Below are 19,686 nucleotides of genomic sequence, written 5' to 3' on the forward strand. Positions count from 1 at the left end.
AGGAATAAGGCAAGGCTGGTTGCAAAAGGATATTCTCAACAGGAGGGAATTGATTATGATGAAACATTTGCACCAGTTGCTAGGTTAAAAGCCATAAGAATATTTTTGGGTTATGCTGCTCACAAAAAGTTTACTGTCTTTCAAATGGATGTGAAAAGTGCTTTTCTCAATGGAGAATTGCAGGAGGAAGTATATGTTGAACAACCTCCAGGCTTTGTAGATTCCAAATATCCAGATTATGTCTACAGGCTTGATAAAGCACTTTATGGACTTAAGCAAGCTCCCAGAGCATGATATGAGACATTAGCTCAGTTTCTTCTGGAAAGTGGATTTAACAGAGGAACAATAGACAAAACACTGTTCTACCTCAACCATTGAAAATACTTACTTCTGGTCCAGATTTATGTTGATGATATCATTTTTGGGTCTACAAATGGCAGACTTTGCAAGAAGTTTGCCAAACTGATGCAGTCAAGGTATCAGATGAGTATGATGGGGGAACTTAGCTATTTTCTGGGCCTTCAAGTCAAGCAGAATGAAGAAGGCACTTTTATTTGTCAAACTAAGTACACCAGAAACTTTCTGAAGAAATTTGGAATGCAAGATTGTTCAAGTGCATCTACTCCCATGGCCACTGCAACAAAACTGGATAAGGATACTGGTAAATCAGTAGATATTACTGATTACAGAGGTATGATTGGCTCTCTACTCTATCTAACTGCTAGTAGACCTGATATCATGTATGCTACCTGTCTTTGTGCAAGATTTCAAGCAGATCCAAGAGAACCTCACCTAATAGCTGTAAAAAGAATTTTCAAATATCTTAAGGGAACATCTGATCTGGGATTATGGTATCCTAGAGAATCAGATTTTAAACTAATAGGTTACTCAGAAGCAGATTTTGCAGATTGCAAAATTGACAGGAAAAGCACAAGTGGAAGCTACCAATTTCTTGGAGGCAGATTGGTTTCTTGGTTTAGCAAGAAACAAAAGTCAATTTCCACATCAACTGCAGAAGCAGAATTTATTGTTGCAGGAAGCTGTTGTGCACAGATTCTCTGGATGAAGAATCAGTTACTGGATTATGGGTTAACATATTTCAAAATCCCTATTTACTGTGATAATCAAAGTGTTATTGCTATGACAGGTAATCCAGTTCAACACTCTATGACAAAGCACATCAGCATCAGGTACCACTTCATCAGGGAACATGTAGATGAAGGTACAGTGGAATTGCACTTTGTTCCAACAGATCAATAACTAGCAGATATCTTCACAAAACCATTGTGTGAAGCTACTTTTACAAGATTGGTAAATGAACTTGGAATGGTTTCAGGTTCTTTCTCTAAATCTGCTTAGTTTTGTTCTGATGTATCAGACTTTATGATCAGTATTTACATAATTTAATCTCTTTGTGTATTCTGTGCTTAATTGAAAAATGCGTTTAAGTACTGACTGTTGTCTGATATATGTTTCTAAACTCTGATAGTGATATGTCTATTTAGGTAACTATTCAATCCTATGAGGATAAATGTGCTAGATGCTGACCTAGTAGTCTTCAATAAACAAGGGATCCCATGTAAGAAGTAATTATTTCTGTGGAAATCTATTGACACAAGCAAATTCTGATAATTGAGCTTAGTTGAGTTTACTTTGTCTATCTTATTACTAAGTCACAAACTAGAATAATGCTACTCATCTGTTAAGTTCTGATGCTAGTAAATCTGTTGAATGTACTAAGTGCTGATAAACCTCACTTATCAAAAGAAAAAGAAAGAGAAACAAGGATTAAAAATCAGGTACTCCTTTGAGATCTAGAGTAAAAATGTGGAAGGGAAGACCCAAGTGCATTGCTGGTATTAAGTAATATGCATCAGAAAAGCAAATCAAATATTTTCTTGGTGACTTTTCACACTCTATGATTATTGGAGAAATACTATGATAATAGCATAAATTCTGATAAGCAGTCGTGATTCACTTACACTGAGAAGCCACTGTAAAATAGAATTTAAAAAGATGCACAAAATTAGCACAAAATAGTTGAGGTGGACTCAAGCATGAATTCATTTAATAGTAGGTTTCAGCATAATGACAGCTCTTTAGCAAAGTTTTAGTTATGCCTTATTTCTAAGATGTACTGAAGTGAATCAGACTTTACTCCTTGTCTGTTATTTAGCTTACTGCACACACTAACCACTCCATATGAATGATGAAAATCACCGTGGTGATCTATGTTATTTTAGATGAACAGTCATTGTGTCACATTGCACAAATTCTGAGGACAAGTTCTGATTGCATGTTCTGATGATTAAGTTCTGAAGAATATAAATCAGAATTTGTGTGAGGACTTACTAAAATAGGCATTCCTTTTTCGAGTTAAGAAATTATGTTCTGATGACTGTTAAGTTTTGATATAAGTCTAAGTTCTGATATTACAGTCTGATTCTTTACTTAACTTATTTGTGGATAAAATTTGACAACAGTCTCAGATTAAACCAGAATATGTTGAAGTGGAAGATTAATAGTCACTATAGTTAGGGATAGTGGTACTCGTACATGAACAATCAACTTTTACTTGCTTCTTGTGCGCATTAAACCATGTTTTCTCTTTCCAATGAATGTTTTTCTTTTTCCAAGTCTGGGGAGACGAGGTAGAATTAATTCTACCTGTCAGCATTAATTTTCTTTGCGTCTCCTGACATTCTATTGCCTATATAAGCAACCACTTCACATCAGCCTTCCCATCAAATCTTTTATCACAAACTCACCTTCATAATACTTATATAAAAAACAAAACACCATGGTTAGATACAATATGTTTTTGAACTACGAAACATTCAACATGGAGCTGAGCTGTGCCGATTGGCAGCAGGAATGGCACATTACTGCCATTCTTGATGAGATATGGGACTCCATTCCCCGGGAGGTACTCACCCACCTCCTGTTCTTCTACATGGACTACCATCGCCATCTGGAGTGATTGGAGGAGGAAAGGCCGGAAGCTCTCCGCCAGCAAGAGCGAATCATTCGACTCGCTATTCTGTTTATCGAGAGTAGGAAGAAGAAACAATTTATTTTCTTCTTCCTATTTTTCTTCATCATCAGCCTTGCCCTGCTTCTTGAGCTAGGACAAAGGCTGTTGACGTTAGGTTTAGCAGCTTAGGGAAATCTTGTACAAGTTCTGATGTAATTTAAATTTCATGAATGTATTCTCTTGATATATTAATGAAATTTATTTTTGTTTCAAGATCTTGTCTCTGAGATATTTTGTAATGTATTGATAAATCCTGATACATATTCATATTCTGATGACCATATAAATTCTGGTTTAACTTAAGTTCTGATTTTATTTTATCAGTACTTGCTCATCTGATTTATTATGGTCATTTTCACTCGAATTTTTTTTCCAGAATATTGATGTTGCAGTGAAAAATAATTAAATAAGCGGGAACGATTTCAATTTTGAATTAAAATTGTTTCACCTTGATTAATGAAATAACTAGGTAAGTGGAACGATTTTTTCTTGAAAAACTGCAAGTGGGTAAGTAATGATTACTGTTTTCTCGTGCCCATTAACTATTCGTTTTTACTGCATGTCTGACAGGTGTCCAACAGTTACATTTTTTTTCTTTCAAAAGTATAAGTAAGACAGAGAGAAGATTTTTTAATCTTTTATTTCCTTTCATACTTTTTCTCTCTACTTGCTTTTACTCTCTTTCTTCTTCTAACGTTGGTTTTTCATATAGACATTCTATCAAACACCTAACAGGCACTTAAACCTCTCGATTACTTTCATGGCACCTAAGGATTTAATCATTGATGGAGCTAAATTTGTTCCAAACAATTATGCTGCTATTCTTGATAATGCTGAAGCTCCGTCTGAATTGCATTTTGTGCAAGACCTTCTTGCACACAGTAAAATTGGGTATGCATTGACCCAACCTTCAGTATTCTCAAGCCAACAAGTTCTGACACTTTGGAGGACTGGAAACTTTGATAATGGTGGTCCAAATGGTACTCCTAGTATTGTTTTCGAAGTGGGTGATTCTTCATATGCAGTCACTCCTGGTATAATACGCAAGGCTCTACATCTCCCAGAAGGATGTACTTTTTCAATTCCAAAGGAATCGGCTCTTCAGGAGTTAATGGCCAGTTTGGGGTATGAACAGAGTTTGGCAAAGCTTGGGCAGTTGAAACGGGCTCATATCAGAAGAGAATGGAGTTTCTTCTTCGATTGCATCACTAAAGCTTTTGGGAACAAGTGTTCGAATTTTGATGCCATCCCCATAATGAGTCAACACATCGGGTATGCCATCATAAACCAAACTCATTTTGATTTTGCAACGGCTATAATAGGTTTTATTGGGGATAGGATGACAGAGGATAGGAATGTTGTCTACTTTGCTAGATTCTGTCAACTTATATATACTTTTTGTACTGATGCACCTCACTTAGTCAGTTCCTTAACTCCACCTTTTAAGGTTGCAAAATGATACTTTAATGACCTGGTAAATGCTGACACTAAGAAACCAGTGGTTAGACCTTTACAGATTCCTCAGTCTGTAAAACAGATCTTAGTAAATGTTGATCCTGATTCCTATAGATCTGTTTATCCTGATGTCCAACCAACCACCACCTCCCAAACATCACAACAACCATCAGAACATACCACTCATTCTACTCAACCAACCCTCAGGTAATATATCAAATCCTATCTCTCCACTTCACAGACAGTTCAACCCTCATCCTCAGCACCTACTGTGAAGCCTTCATCTTCCAAGCCAAAGAGGACAAAGACTGTTCCTCAAACACCTCAAAAGAGAAGGAAGATTGCTTTGAGAGATGAATCTGACACTGAGGAACAGGTTCCTTCTTCAGAACCTGTTGTTAAAGAAGCTGGGAAAGTGACTTCTCAGAAGGATTCTGGAATTGGGGGCTCTAGGCTTCTCAAGAGGCTTAAAAGAATGACTGTTCCTGAAACTCCCAAGGAATCCATATCTACAAAGAGATACAAGAAACAGAGGGCAAAAAGGCCAGTTTCAGATGATGAAGAAGCAGCAGCTAAGGAAGGAGATCAGGAATCTTTGATCTCACAAGAAAAAGAATTTGCTAAAGTCACTACTTCTCCATCAACTCCAACTCGGGACGCTATTCCTGAACATGCCAACACACCATCTGTGTCTCCTGTTCAAAAGTCTGTATCTCCTGTTAATATAGGCACAAGTGCTGATATTGATATCCAGACCTTGGTTGTGCCTGAAGTAATTCTCTTAGAAGCTCCAATATCAACTAATCCATCAACAACACCTGTTACTGATGCTGTTCAAACTCTAGAGTTATCTACTACACCTTCTCTGCATCTAGATGCTGATGATCAGAATATATGTGAGCATCAGGATATGGCTGTTGATCAGAACTTAGAACCAGATCAGCAATTAGAGGATGCTGAAGCCTCCATTGCTACCCACATTGTTGTTCTATCAGAAGATTCTGATTCTGTAAGTTCTGATGCTGCAAATGCTGGAGATACTGGTGATGCTGTTCCGACTGCGGATGTTGATGAAGCAGGTCCTTCAGGACATGCCCCTCAATAAACTGTTCTTAAAACTGAAATTGTTAGGAAGTTTGTTACAAGAGAAGCACCAGTGTCTTGGAGTGAAACTCCTGTAGGACAGGAGTGGACTAAGGAATGGAACTCAGTCACCTGTGCTCCTTCTGCACAGAATCTGGCTGAGCACTTGACAAAAGCTGATGAAATGTTAAATACTGATGATTTCAAAACACAGCTTAGAGTCATTGCATTGAGTACTAAACATTTACAAGGTCTTCATTCAAATACTCATGCAGAGTTACATCTCTTAAGGGAAGAACTAATGAAGCAATAACAAGTTTAAAAGATTGATAAGAAAAAGTTCTTCCAACCTACCTTTGACAGGATTGCTTATATTGAGAAGACTCAAGAGACACAACAAGCTCAGATTGATGATATTCTGAAAAATCAAGCTTCTCAGCAATCCCACCTTACTGAAATCCAAGCCTCAGTGGAATTGCTTGTCTCTCTTCTACTACCTGCTGATGCCAAAAAGGGGGAGAGAGTAATTAAGTCCAAATGCAAGACTGCCAAGACACTGAAAGGGAAGGATGATGAAAATGATGATCATGGAAACCCTGGAATGGGTAGAGGTCATAGTCAAGGTAGACGTTTTTCATCAAGAAAAGCTGAAATCACAAGTTACAGGACAAGTTCTGATACTGGGAAAAGAATTAGTTCTGCTACTGGTAAAAGAATAAGTTCTGATGAACTTTTAGATCTTGATGAAGAAATGTCAAGACAGTTATTTCTTCGGGAAAATCCAGGAATGGACTTGGAGAGTTTAATGGAAGAAGAAGCCATACTTAAATCAGAGAAAGTCACATCTAAATCTGAAGCTTCTGGTAAAAAGACACTTCCAAAACTCAAAGGCATTGTGATAAAATAAAGGACAAATACTGAAGCAACATTGGCTAAATCACAACCGCAGATAGATCCAAGATCCAAGGGTAAAGAAAAGGTTGGTGAACCTATCAAGGTTTATGTGCCTCCTGAGAATGAAGAAATCACTGATGAAAAGGATGATCTTGCTCTGACTTCAAGAAAAGTTCTTAAAACAACCTCTGACATGGCTCAAGTTGTTCAGAGTCAAGAGACAGTAAGTTCTGATATTCCAAAGAAGCAAGTAACCTCTGACATAGCTCAAGTTAACTTGATATCAGAAGATAGATCAAAGACACTCCTACCAGGATTCACTAAAGCAAAACAGACTCAACCTTTGAAGACTGTTGCAAGTGGTTTTGAAGCAAGAGTAGTTACTGGAAAGGAAGCAAGAGATAAAACTGGATTGGGAAGTGCTGATGAAAGAAGAATACAGAACACTACCAATGATCCAACTTCCTTGAGTGAACCAGGTATTGGAGCAACTCCTGAGAGATTGAATCAACTGGAATCTGTACAAATGGTTTACCATACCTACTTGAAAGAACACATCTTGTTGTACTTCATGACAGATGGTAGGGTTTATCATATAAGGTAAAATACCATTCCATTGAAGAATTTTGAAGAGTTAGAGCATGTACTATTCTTACTTCAAGTGGATGACAAATTGACAGGAAGTGCTGTAAACTATTTGAAGGATCAGATTCAGAGACAGAAAAGGCTTTATTCTGTTAAGTCTGACAACACATATGTTCCAAAGTACAGAGATCACAAGGGTGATATAGTTGAAATGAAGCCCAACACTGCTAAAATTATAACTACCTTTCTGGGTTACAGGGCTGTGGAATTCAATCTTGAGTCTGATAAAACTTATTTGATCAGACTAGATCAGGATATAAGAAAAGCAAAGATTAATGATCTCAGGGCTACAATTTTTCAAATTGGTGAAGATAATGCAGAGCTTAAAGATGCTAAAAGGAGGATGATTGATGAACTTAGATATGCTGAGAGATGTTTGTTGAAGAACTATCTCAGAACAACTCCTGACATCAGAGAGATCGGAAGATGAAGCCAAGTCAAGATCTACAACTGATTAAATTCTGATATTTGTACAGACTGAAGCTGTTATCAGAAGTTAAATGTTGGTAAAGCTTTAAGGACTGTAAGTTGTAGTTATCTAGTCTAATTCTCATGCATTTGTACTTAATGTTTTTGACATCATCAAATATCTGTTAAACTTGTGTATTATGCTAATTTACAAGTTGGGGAGATTGTTAGATATATTTGATAATGTCATGGCTAATATGATTTATGTTTAGTTTTCAGATCTTACTTAAACAGGATAAATCAGTACTTACTGGAAGTCAGGACTTCAGGATATCAGTACTTATATTATCAGGAGATAATCATCAGAAGATGGATATCAGAACTTAAGTGATGAATGACGTTCAGATAAGGACAGTAGCTGATTAAAGGAAAGAAAATCGAGATAGACATAAGAAGAGATATGCATGAAGAAGGAATTCTATAAAGAATAGAATACTTGGAAGAAAAGATATTTGATTGATATATTTTAGGAAGCATAATTATATTCCATATCAATTAGCGATTATCTTGTAATTGTGTAGTATATAAACACAGACATAGGGTTTACACTATAAGTGTTATCATATTCGAGAAGATTATTTGTAGTAACCCTAGCAGCTCTCGTGATATTTATTCATCACTGAGAGGTAACAGTTCTATACTGTAACAGAGTTTATTGTTTCAATAAAGGTTGTTTTCTGTTACTTGAGATATTAAAGTTCGATTTGATTGTACTTTACACTGTATTCACCCCCTCTACAGTGTGTCTGACCTAGCAATATGGTTTCTCTTCCATCCAAATAAGTTGTGTTAAGGAAATGAAGATCTCGGAAATCATTCCATGATGTTCCTGGTGAATCAAATTTATTTGTACTTGTGTGACGGCCTCAACCCCGGGGTCAGGAGTTGACGTCATCCACAACACAACAACCAACATAATATAATTCATTTCAATGATAAAATATAATCACGACACCTCTTACCGAGATCTTTTCCAGGTTTAAATATGACTTAGGTTATAATTACTACAAAACTAACTCAGTACAACCACCTTGACAATACTATCTTAATACAGCAACTCAATAGACAATTTCTGGTCTGACACAACTACCTCAGAGGATCCTGACACGGAAGGAACTGAAACTCTGCCCTGACTACCACGGAAGAATCTCCTAGGTATATGCAATATATATATATATATAATATTTGTAAGGGTGAGCAATCAATTGCTCAGCAGTACCACTATATGAATAATAATCAAAAACAGTTTATGATAAACATTTATAGGAACAGAAATCATAACTCGTATATAGAAAACAAGTAAAATAAGTGAAAACAAATGAAAACTGGATATCAATAACTAGCATGCTCTATAAAACATCTCATTAGATGTGTTGTATAAATATCCGAGTTCAATTTTAGCATGTTAATTTTATTTCCAAATCTTTCGTTCCATTACAGGAACCATAAAAACATTTGTTCCGTTACGGGAACCTTAAACCATTTTTTCTGTTACGGGAACCATAACCCATTTGTCCCGTTACGGGGACCCAAAATCATCAGTTCTGTTACGGGAACCACAAAATCTCGCTCAGATATAAATGTATTGGATGATCCATGGCGAGACAGCTGATCAGGCTATCTCCATAGGACGGCTCCATCTGCCATCCCATGAAACCTTTTCTGGAACTTAGCGACTAGCTAGGTCCCTGTCATGCTGGGCTGGTGGTTAAAATAGGGTGCGCAACCACTTCGCCTCTTACACTATCTTCCTGGACGTTATGGGCCCTTGCGCACGCTCATCCAATTATCTGATCAACTTTATCCAGTTTTCCAAACCACTTACCTATCTCTTTTCAAAACAATTCTATCACAGCACAATTTCCAAAACATTTTCATTTTATTCAAAGTTTAGAGATAGGTACTTTCAGAAGTTACTTTTCCCCCAAAACACAGGTTAACAAAACAATTTGAACACAGGGGGTATGTAACTTAAAATATTCTGTTCCAGTACATAATTTAATTTAACAATTATTCATATACTACTGAACCATATAGATATGGTCAAGGGTACTTTCCTTGCAAAGCTTACAACTATCTCTGATTGACCTTGGAATGGCTTGGATGCTTGGCTTTATCGCCTTACTATCAGACTATCCTGGATCCGACTTCAACACTCAGGTCCTTTGCTTAGAACCTTGATGAGCTTGTCGACTGATCGGTAGATTATCTTTAGTCCAATGCCAACTTTCGGGCCTTCCGATTAGAACCTACAAAGTCGAAATACCCTAATTTAGACATTCGATTATGCTTGGCATATACTCGCTTAACAATCTACCCATTCGATATCAAATCCTGACTCGTAATTGTACCTATTATAATAACACATGCAACAATTAGGGTTCACGTTCTCGAAAATCGGTTCGGTGTTCATTTTCAAAAAATATATATACTCGTCATTTTACGAAATTGGGGTTATTGGTTTTGGCAAAATATTTTACCACAACATACAATCAATTTCTGTATAAAATATATTTATATATTCGCTCAACGTCCCGACAATTACTGTATACGCTCCCGCATTTCCGTAGTTTGATTTCCAGAAAATTGGGCAGCACTTCCTTTATTTATCGGACTATCCCGTCGAACCAATTCGACGCTAAATCAACATCAACCAATCACGCAATCCAATTTCACAAATTCCCAACAACCGATTTAAACCAACTAATTATTATTATAATTCGCATTTTATATTTAACTCGTAGGACCCGGAAATATTCATCATAGTCCACCGTCGGCTCGCAGACGGCGGTAAAACCCGGAGGTACCCATATCGGGTTTCCAATCACGAGTTTCATCGATTAATTCGCAATTACCAAAAATGAAATTCGAATAATTATGGAGATTTATTCGAAATATTGATAAGTGGCATTTTATACCACTTAGAACGTCTTAAAATGGCTTAAATTGGTGTCTTGAAATCAAGTATTTTGTGTATTTGATGCGTTTTTCTAGTGTTTATGCATTTCAGGGTATTAGTTGCATTTCGGAGGAGGAATCATCAAGAATAAGCCTTGGCATGTGTTCACCATTGAGAGAGGAAAAGAACGGGCAGATTACGGCGAAGAAACGGAGCAAACCTGGATTTTTTCCAGTAGGGTCCTGCGCGCCCGCGCAGCAATGCTGTGCGGCCGCGCAGCAGCCTTGCGCGCCCGCGCAGAAATGCTGAGCGGCCGCGCAGGGTCGGGGAAAAGGATAAATTATTTTAGACTTCTACTTCTGTTTGGCTTCCAACTTCTATGTAATCTGAGTTTTATGGGACTATTATATAAGTAGATTTGAGACGTTTTCATAGAGAATATGAAGGAGATTATGTTTTAGATTGTGTTTTGCGCAAGAAGCGAAGGAGATAAGGAAGAAGACCGATTTAGCACACCGCAACGAAGAGGAAGCATATTTTCTTGTGATTCTTGTTTCGTTGAAACGTTGGATGCTAGTTTTCTTGCTTTGACTTATTTACTCTTGTGACGTACTCTGTTTTAATATAATTAGTTTAGTTATTATTTTCTTGTGTTGTTTATCATGATTTCATATGAACCCATGATGGCGATAAGTTCTATTATGGGCTAATCGTGATCATGGGGTTGCAACGGATTTATTATGAAATTCTTTGGTTAATTGTTTAATACTTTAGTGTGTGATGATTGCATGATATCTAGTATTGGTTGTGCGTATTCGTCTTATGTGCGCCGCGAACATATAAGATAGGGTGTTAATCTCTTGTGAAGCGACGGTGGATCTTGAGATTTAGAACTTGCCATGCTAGCATAGGTTCATGTACGTTGTGCATGATTAGTGGGTAACTCTAACAGTTTTATTTGCCTTATGTAATCAAAAGGGATAACTTGTGCTTAAATCGTTGTGTTGTCAATTTCTGTAGACATATAGGAACTCAACATAATTGATGACTATTCAACTTATATCTTAATTGTGGATGCTTGGTAGAATGGTATTAGTACAATGAAAGTTGGCTTTTATCAGTTTCGTGTTATTCGATTAATATCATCACTGTCACATGCTAAAGGTAATAACAATGGCTATAGAAGGAATTAATAATGAAGTTGTGATCTCATGAGTGTTTTATTATTGATAAATTGAAGTGTTAGTTAAGTGGTTAATTAAGTAGTTAATTATAATTAATATTTAATCAACAATTTTAAGTGTTATCTTAACATTGAGAAGTAATCATACATTGGTGAGTAAGTTTAATTAGACAATAACTTAGTCTGTGTCTCTGAGGGAACGAATTAGAAAGTATTCTATATTACTTGCGAACGCGTATACTTGCGTGAATATTAGTGCATGTTTTCGCCCTAACAAGTTTTTGGCGCCGCTGCCGGGGACTCGGCGTATTTGTTTAGTTTATGTACTTACCATCATTGGTCATTAGGACTCAGTGATTAGGACGTAGTAGTTAATTACTCTTTTCGGTTGTGTTTCAGGTACTTTAGCAAGCTTTTATGCAAACTCGTTCTCGTGCTCGCAAGAGGACCTTAGATACAGCTGAGGAGAAAGACGAAGTTCTTGATACTCCGGAGAAGTTAGATTTTGAGGATTCGGATTCAGGAACTGAGCAGAAAGAACCAGTAAATATGGGAGATCGTATTGTTCAAGCTGATCCAGCTCTTATGGATTTTTCTCGGCCTAAAATTGATGACATTCAGTCAAGCATCCTTCATCCGGCTATTCAAGCTAACACCTTTGAAATCAAGCCAGGCACTATTCAGATGGTGCAAAATTCTGTTTCTTTTGGAGGAGCGGCAACTGAAGACCCCAACATGCACATAAGGAATTTTGTCGAGATCTGCAGCACTTTTAAGTATAATGGCGTGACTGATGAGGCTATCAAGTTGAGGCTTTTCCCATTCTCACTGAGGGATAAGGCTAAAGACTGGTTACATTCTGAACCAGCTGGGTCCATCACTACGTGGCAAGATCTTGTGCAAAAGTTTCTGGTGAAGTTTTATCCAATGGCAAAGACTGCTGCTATGAGGAGTGCTCTTACTCAGTTTGCGCAGCAACCTACAGAATCTATGTGCGAGGCTTGGGAAAGCTACAAGGAAATGTTGAGAAAATGTCTACATCATGGAATGCCGGATTGGATGGTAATCACTGGTTTTTATAATGGTTTGGGGGCCCAATCTCGGCCCATGCTCGATGCAGCAGCTGGAGGCGCCTTATGGGCTAAAAGCTATACTGAGGCGTATAATCTTATCGAGACGATGGCTGCAAATGAGCATCAAAACCCAACTCAGAGGATGACGTCAGGCAAGGTAGCAGGTATTCTGGAAGTTGATGCAGCCACCGCTATTGCAACCCAGCTCCAAGCGCTATCAATGAAGGTTGATTCTTTGGCTACGTATGGAGTTAATCAAATAGCTATGGTTTGTGAGCTTTGTGCAGGTTCTCATGCTACGGATCAGTGTTCTCTTGTCAACGAATCTGTTCAGTATGTGAATAATTATCAGCAACAACAGCAGCCTGTGCCAGTGACCTATCATCCTAACAACAGAAATCATCCAAATTTCAGCTGGGGGAATAATCAGAATGCTATTCAGCCAACATATCAGCAAGGAGTAAGTAAACAGTTTAACCCACCTGGATTCCAGCAACCACAGCAGTATGCTACAAGGCAATCATATCCTCAACAGGGAAGTGCAGCTGCACCTACTAGTGCTGATTTTGAGGAACTTAAGCTGTTGTGCAAGAGTCAGGCGGTTTCTATCAAGACCTTGGAAAATCAAATCGGTCAATTAGCCAATGCAGTGCTCAATCGTCAACCTGGCACTCTTCCCAGTGACACGGAAGTACCAGGCAGGAAGGAAGCTAAAGAGCAAGTCAAGGCTATTACCTTAAGGTCTGGAAAAGTAGCTGATGCTGAAAAGGCAAAAGAAGTCGAAGCTGAAGTTAGAGATGAAGAATCTAAGCAAAAGGAGAAAGTGGCGGAACCAAAGAAGACTACTGTTGAACATACTCTGCCTGAGGCTAATACAGGGGAGAAACAGCTCTATCCTCCACCACCTTTTCCTAAGAGATTGCAGCAACAAAAGCTGGATAGACAGTTCGGGAAGTTTCTGGAGGTGTTCAAGAAACTTCACATCAATATACCTTTCGCTGAGGCGCTGGAACAAATGCCTAGTTATGCGAAGTTTATGAAGACTATTCTTTCAAGGAAGGTGAAACTGGATGACCTTGAAACCGTTGCTCTCACGGAAGAATGCAGCGCTGTTCTGCAGCAAAAGTTACCACCAAAACTGAAAGATCCAGGAAGCTTCCCATTCCTTGCACCATTGGCAATCTAACTTTTGACAAGTGCCTTTGTGATTTGGGAGCAAGCATTAATCTGATGCCCTTGTCGATCTTTAAAAAGCTGGATCTGCCTGATCCAAAACCCACATACATGTCGCTACAATTGGCGGACTGTTCCATTACTTACCCAAGGGGCATAGTTGAGGATGTGCTCGTCAAGGTGGATAAGCTCTTCTTTCCTGCAGATTTTGTTATTCTGGATTTTGAGGAAGATAAGAAGATTCCCATAATCTTGGGGAGGCCTTTCTTGGCTACTGGCCGTACTTTGATAGATGTGCAAAAAGGGGAACTTACTATGCGGGTCCAAGATCAGGATGTGACCTTCAACGTATTCAAGGCAATGAAATTCCCTACAGAAGATGAGGAGTGCTTAAAAGTGGATGTGATTGATTCTGCAGTTACTTCGGAACTCGATCACATGCTAATGTCTGATGCATTGGAAAAGGCCTTAGTGGGGGATTTTGACAGCGATGATGAAGATAGCAACGAGCAATTACAATATCTGAACGCTTCTCCCTGGAAGCGAAAGCTCGACATACCATTTGAATCTCTTGGTACTTCTGACCTTAAGAATGCTGAAGGGAAGCTCAAACCATCAATAGAGGAAGCACCTACCTTGGAGCTCAAACCATTGCCTGAACACTTGAGGTATGCTTTTTTAGGTGATTCATCTACGTTACCTGTTATTATTTCAGCTGACCTTTCAGGTAGTGAGGAAGACAAGCTCTTAAGGATTTTGAGAGAATTCAAATCGGCTATAGGATGGACCATAGCAGACATCAAGGGGATAAGTCCTTCATATTGTATGCATAAAATTCTTTTAGAGGAAGGTAGTAAGCCAACTGTGGAACAACAGCGAAGACTGAACCCGATCATGAAGGAGGTGGTGAAGAAAGAAATTCTGAAATGGCTAGATGCAGGCATCATTTATCCTATTTCTGACAGCTCGTGGGTGAGCCCCGTGCAATGTGTACCTAAGAAAGGAGGTATCACTGTGGTCGCAAATGAAAAGAATGAGCTCATCCCTACTCGAACAGTTACAGGATGGAAAGTATGCATGGATTATAGAAAATTGAACAAAGCCACAAGGAAGGATCACTTCCCTCTCCCATTCATTGATCAAATGCTTGACAGATTGGCGGGACATGAGTATTTTTGTCTTCTGGATGGTTATTCCGGGTATAATCAGATTTGTATTGCACCAGAGGATCAGGAAAAGACTACCTTCACTTGTTCATTTGGCACATTTGCTTTTCGTAGAGTTTCGTTTGGGTTATGTGGCGCCCCGACCACCTTTCAGAGATGTATGATGGCTATATTCTCTGACATGATTGGAAATAACGTCGAAGTGTTCATGGATGACTTCTCCATCTTTGGACACTCATATGATGAATGTTTGAATAATCTGCGCGCCGTACTCAAAAGATGCGTGGAAACTAATTTGGTGCTTAATTGGGAGAAATGTCATTTTATGGTGCGTGAAGGCATTATCCTTGGACATAAGGTCTCTAGCAAAGGTCTGGAGGTGGACAAGGCCAAGGTGGGAGTCATTGAAAATCTTCCCCCACCTAATTCGGTGAAAGGAATCCGTAGTTTTCTCGGTCATGCGGGTTTTTATCGGCGATTCATCAAGGACTTTTCAAAGATATCTAAGCCGTTGTGCAATTTACTTGAGAAAGATGTGCCTTTCAAATTTGATGATGAATGTTTGGCAGCATTCGAGACTCTCAAGGAGAGTTTGATCACGGCACCAGTTATTACAGCACCAGATTGGACAGAACCGTTTGAGATGATGTGTGATGCGAGTGACTATACGGTAGGTGCAGTTCTGGGACAGCGCAAGAAAAATCTCTTCCATGTGGTCTACTATGCGAGTAAGACTTTAAATGGCGCCCAATTGAACTACACCACTACTGAGAAGGAGCTTTTGGCTATAGTCTTTGGCTTTGAGAAATTTCGATCTTATCTGCTTGGTACGAAAGTAACAGTATTCACTGATCATGCAACTATTCGCTATCTGGTTTCTAAGAAGGATTCGAAGCCGAGACTCATTCGTTGGGTGCTTTTACTTCAGGAATTTGAGTTAGAGATCAAAGATAAAAAAGGTACCGAGAATCAAGTAGCTGACCATCTCTCTAGGTTGGATAATCCCGATTCTACTTTATAAGATAGGACGTTAATTAATGAATCTTTTCCGGATGAGCAGTTGTTTGCAATTCAGGAGGAAGAACCATGGTTTGCAGATATTGTAAACTATCTTGTCAGCAATATAATGCCGCTTAATTTGACATCCGCTCAAAAGAAGAAGTTTCTGCATGAGGTGAAGTGGTATATGTGGGATGAACCATATTTATTTAGACAGGGAGCTGATCAGATCATCAGGAGATGTATCCCGTTCTGTGAGACGGAGGGGATATTACGAGACTGCCATTCCACGGTTTACGGTGGACACTATGGAGGTGAGAAGACGGCAGCTCGTATTCTGCAAGCAGGTTTTTTCTGGCCTACTTTGTTCAAGGATGCTCATCAGTTTGTTTTAAGGTGTGATCGTTGCCAAAGAGTGGGAAATTTGTCAAGGAAGGATGAGATGCCATTAAATGTGATGCTTGAAGTCGAGGTCTTTGATGTATGGGGAATCGATTTCATGGGGCCTTTTATCTCGTCTTGCAATAATCAGTACATCTTGCTGGCAGTCGATTATGTCTCAAAATGGGTCGAAGTTAAAGCTTTACCGACAAATGATGCAAAGGCAGTGCTAAATTTTCTTCATAAGCAAATTTTCACAAGGTTTGGAACGCCTCGGGTAATCATAAGTGATGAAGGATCGCATTTTTGCAACCGTAAGTTCACTTCTATGATGCAACGTTATAATGTGAATCATCGAGTAGCTACTGCCTATCATCCGCAAACAAATGGTCAAGCGGAAGTGTCTAACAGAGAGATAAAGCGCATTCTAGAGAAGGTTGTTTGTCCGTCAAGGAAGGATTGGTCTTTAAAGCTCGATGAAGCTGTTTGGGCTTACAGAACAGCATACAAAACTCCACTTGGGATGTCACCGTTTCAGTTGGTGTACGGTAAGGGATGTCATCTACCGGCGGAGCTTGAGCATAAGGCCTACTGGGAATTGAAGAAATTGAACCTGGATTTAGATGCAGCTGGTAAGAAAAGAATGCTTCAGCTTAATAAACTTGATGAATTTCGACTTCAAGCGTACGAGAATAACAAAATGTATAAGGAAAAGGTGAAGAGGTGGCATGATAGGAAGCTACATCCTAAGTTATTTGTGTCAGGGCAACAAGTTCTGTTATTCAACTCTCGGCTCCGACTTTTTCCTGGGAAGTTGAAATCAAGGTGGTCTGGACCTTTTATTGTCAAAACTGTGTTTCCACATGGAGCGGTGGAAATTTTTGAGAATGATTCGGACCAAGCATTCAAGGTTAACGGTCAGCGGTTGAAGCACTACTATGGGGACATGGCAAACCGAGAGGTGGTTAGTGCCATTTTGTTGACTACTTGAGAAAGGTACGGAACGTCAAGCTAATGACGAAAAAGAAGCGCTGCGTGGGAGGCAACCCATGAATTGTTGTTACAGGAACCCTTAGAAGTTAATAACCTATCCAAAAACACAAAAAAAATCAGAAAACAGGGGCTGAAAATTTTTTTTTCCAGAGACCCTCTGCGCGCCCGCGCAGGGGTCGAGTTCCAGAAAATTTTTTGCAGTTCAAAAAAAAAAAAAAAACATAAAAAACCCATTACAGAACATAAACCCATGAATTCTTTTCCCATTACCCCATGATTTTATCCCTCAACCCCACTCCTAATCTAATTTAACCTACTCCACACCCTATATATACATACACCTATCCTACATATCTCCCACAAACTTCCTACACTTAAACCCTCTCATAAAAATCAAAAATCAGTTCTTACACACTTTTATTCACAAATCAATGGCACCCAAGAGAGCACGCACTATTGACAGCAGCAGCACAGTTCCTACTGCTGATTCATCAAGGGGTACTGCTGCAAGGCCTCGGTTAACTGACAGAGCTGCGGAGGAGGAGTACACTAGGTTGTTGGGGAAGCCGATTCTGAAGGAGAGGGGGTTTTTACCATCAGGGAGGGATGGTGAGTTATTGCCCATGATTGCAGAGAAGGGGTGGATAGCTTTTTGTGAGTCACCCGAAGCAGTACCGATGAGTGTTGTTCGCGAGTTCTACGCGAACGCGAAGGCTGAAAAGAATGGGTTTTCTGTAGTTCGTGGGCTGACGGTTGATTATCATCCTGCGGCGATTCGCCGTGTGATTGGACAGCGAGAGAGGAAGCCCGAGGAGGAGAACTGGAATGAAAAGACTGCTGAGGATTTTGACTTGGATTTGATTTGTGCGACTCTCTGTCGACCGGGCACAGTTTGGAACCGCAGTCCAGCCAATAATGAGTATCGTCACTTTCCGGCGATCGCCATGAACAGGTATGCCCGTGCATGGAATGCATTTATATGTGCTAATATTTTGCCTTCTTCACATGCACATGAGGTCACAGTTGAGAGAGCACAGTTGTTGTGGGTAATTTAGAATGAGGAATACTATGTGGACCTTGGTGAGTTTATCTACCAAGGAATTCTGAAGTTTTTGAGGGGAGCAAAGCATATGAACATCCCTTATGCATCCACGGTTACGAAGCTATGCCGAGCAGTAGGAGTGAACTGGCCGGCTCATGAGCAGTTGCAGTTGCCAGCAGCTCCGATAGATTCTGGCACTCTGAATGGGATGCAGGAGTGGACCGGTGGTGAGCCTGAGGAGCATGGGCTGGGTTATCGTCTTCCAGGAGGGCGTCCAACACGAGGTGCTACTATGGCTAGGCCAGGGCATGGTGAGGCTGGTTCTTCGAGAGCTCAGGAGGGTGCTGGGATGGGTGATGCCCAGTATAGGAGGCTTTCACGGCGGATGGATGCCATGTATGAGACGCAGAGCAGGTTTGCTCAGGAGCTCACCCTTGCGTTAGGGACTGCTTTTCGAGGCCTTGGAGCTGATATCCAATGGCCAGTTTTTGGTGAGGACTCTGCATACCCGCTGCCTGATACTCCAACCACTGAGGGTGATGATGATGATGACTCCGAGTAGGTATACCCTGTGTTCCTTCCTACTACCTTCACTGGGGACAGTGAAGATTTTAAGTTTGGGGGTGGTAGTTAAGGAATATTTTGTGTGTGTCATATAGCTGCATATTCATGATAGTTAGTTCATATAGTTGCATATTTTTTGCCATATAGTTTTTTTTATATAGCTTTATTTGTTTGTCATATCATATAGCTCATGCATATACCATGATCCCTTTTGCAATGATTTATCGACTGAATTGTGATATTGATGCGAGTGTAGTGATAGCATTAAAGTGCTATTAAGTTGTGTAGGTTGATATGCATGCTAGAAGCACTTGTATTTTCACTAAGTCTTAGAGAATGCTTAAGGGCTAGATTGTTGTTATGATCTGATTATTTTCGAGGATAATCTATTTATTATGCTTAGAATTTGATAATAGGTTCTTAGTGGTAAAGGCATGAAAAAGAAAAAAAAATGGAGTAAAAATGGAATTTGTTGCTAGTTGTGGCTAGGCGTCAAATGGCTAGTAGCCGGCTCGCATGTTATGCGAGTAGTCTAGGGTTGAGCAAGATGGAGCGAAACGCACTTGCTCAGAAAAGAAAAGAAAAAAAAAATTGCATAATTGATCAAGAGTGGGCTCTTTGGTATTCGAGTTAT

The 19,686-nt window shown here is 39.4% G+C and overlaps 1 non-coding gene across 1 annotated transcript; it reads right to left on the bottom strand.

Annotated features, from left to right (window-relative positions):
- Positions 1 to 12,603: 12,603 nt before the first annotated feature.
- Positions 12,604 to 12,710, bottom strand: LOC141669822 (small nucleolar RNA R71). The gene has a single exon (XR_012554078.1). It is a non-coding gene; the product is annotated as a small nucleolar RNA R71 (small nucleolar RNA).
- Positions 12,711 to 19,686: the final 6,976 nt, after the last annotated feature.

The sequence above is a fragment of the Apium graveolens genome, chromosome 6 (genome assembly GCF_009905375.1).
Source record: "Apium graveolens cultivar Ventura chromosome 6, ASM990537v1, whole genome shotgun sequence".
In the NCBI taxonomy this organism is placed as follows: Eukaryota; Viridiplantae; Streptophyta; class Magnoliopsida; order Apiales; family Apiaceae; genus Apium; species Apium graveolens.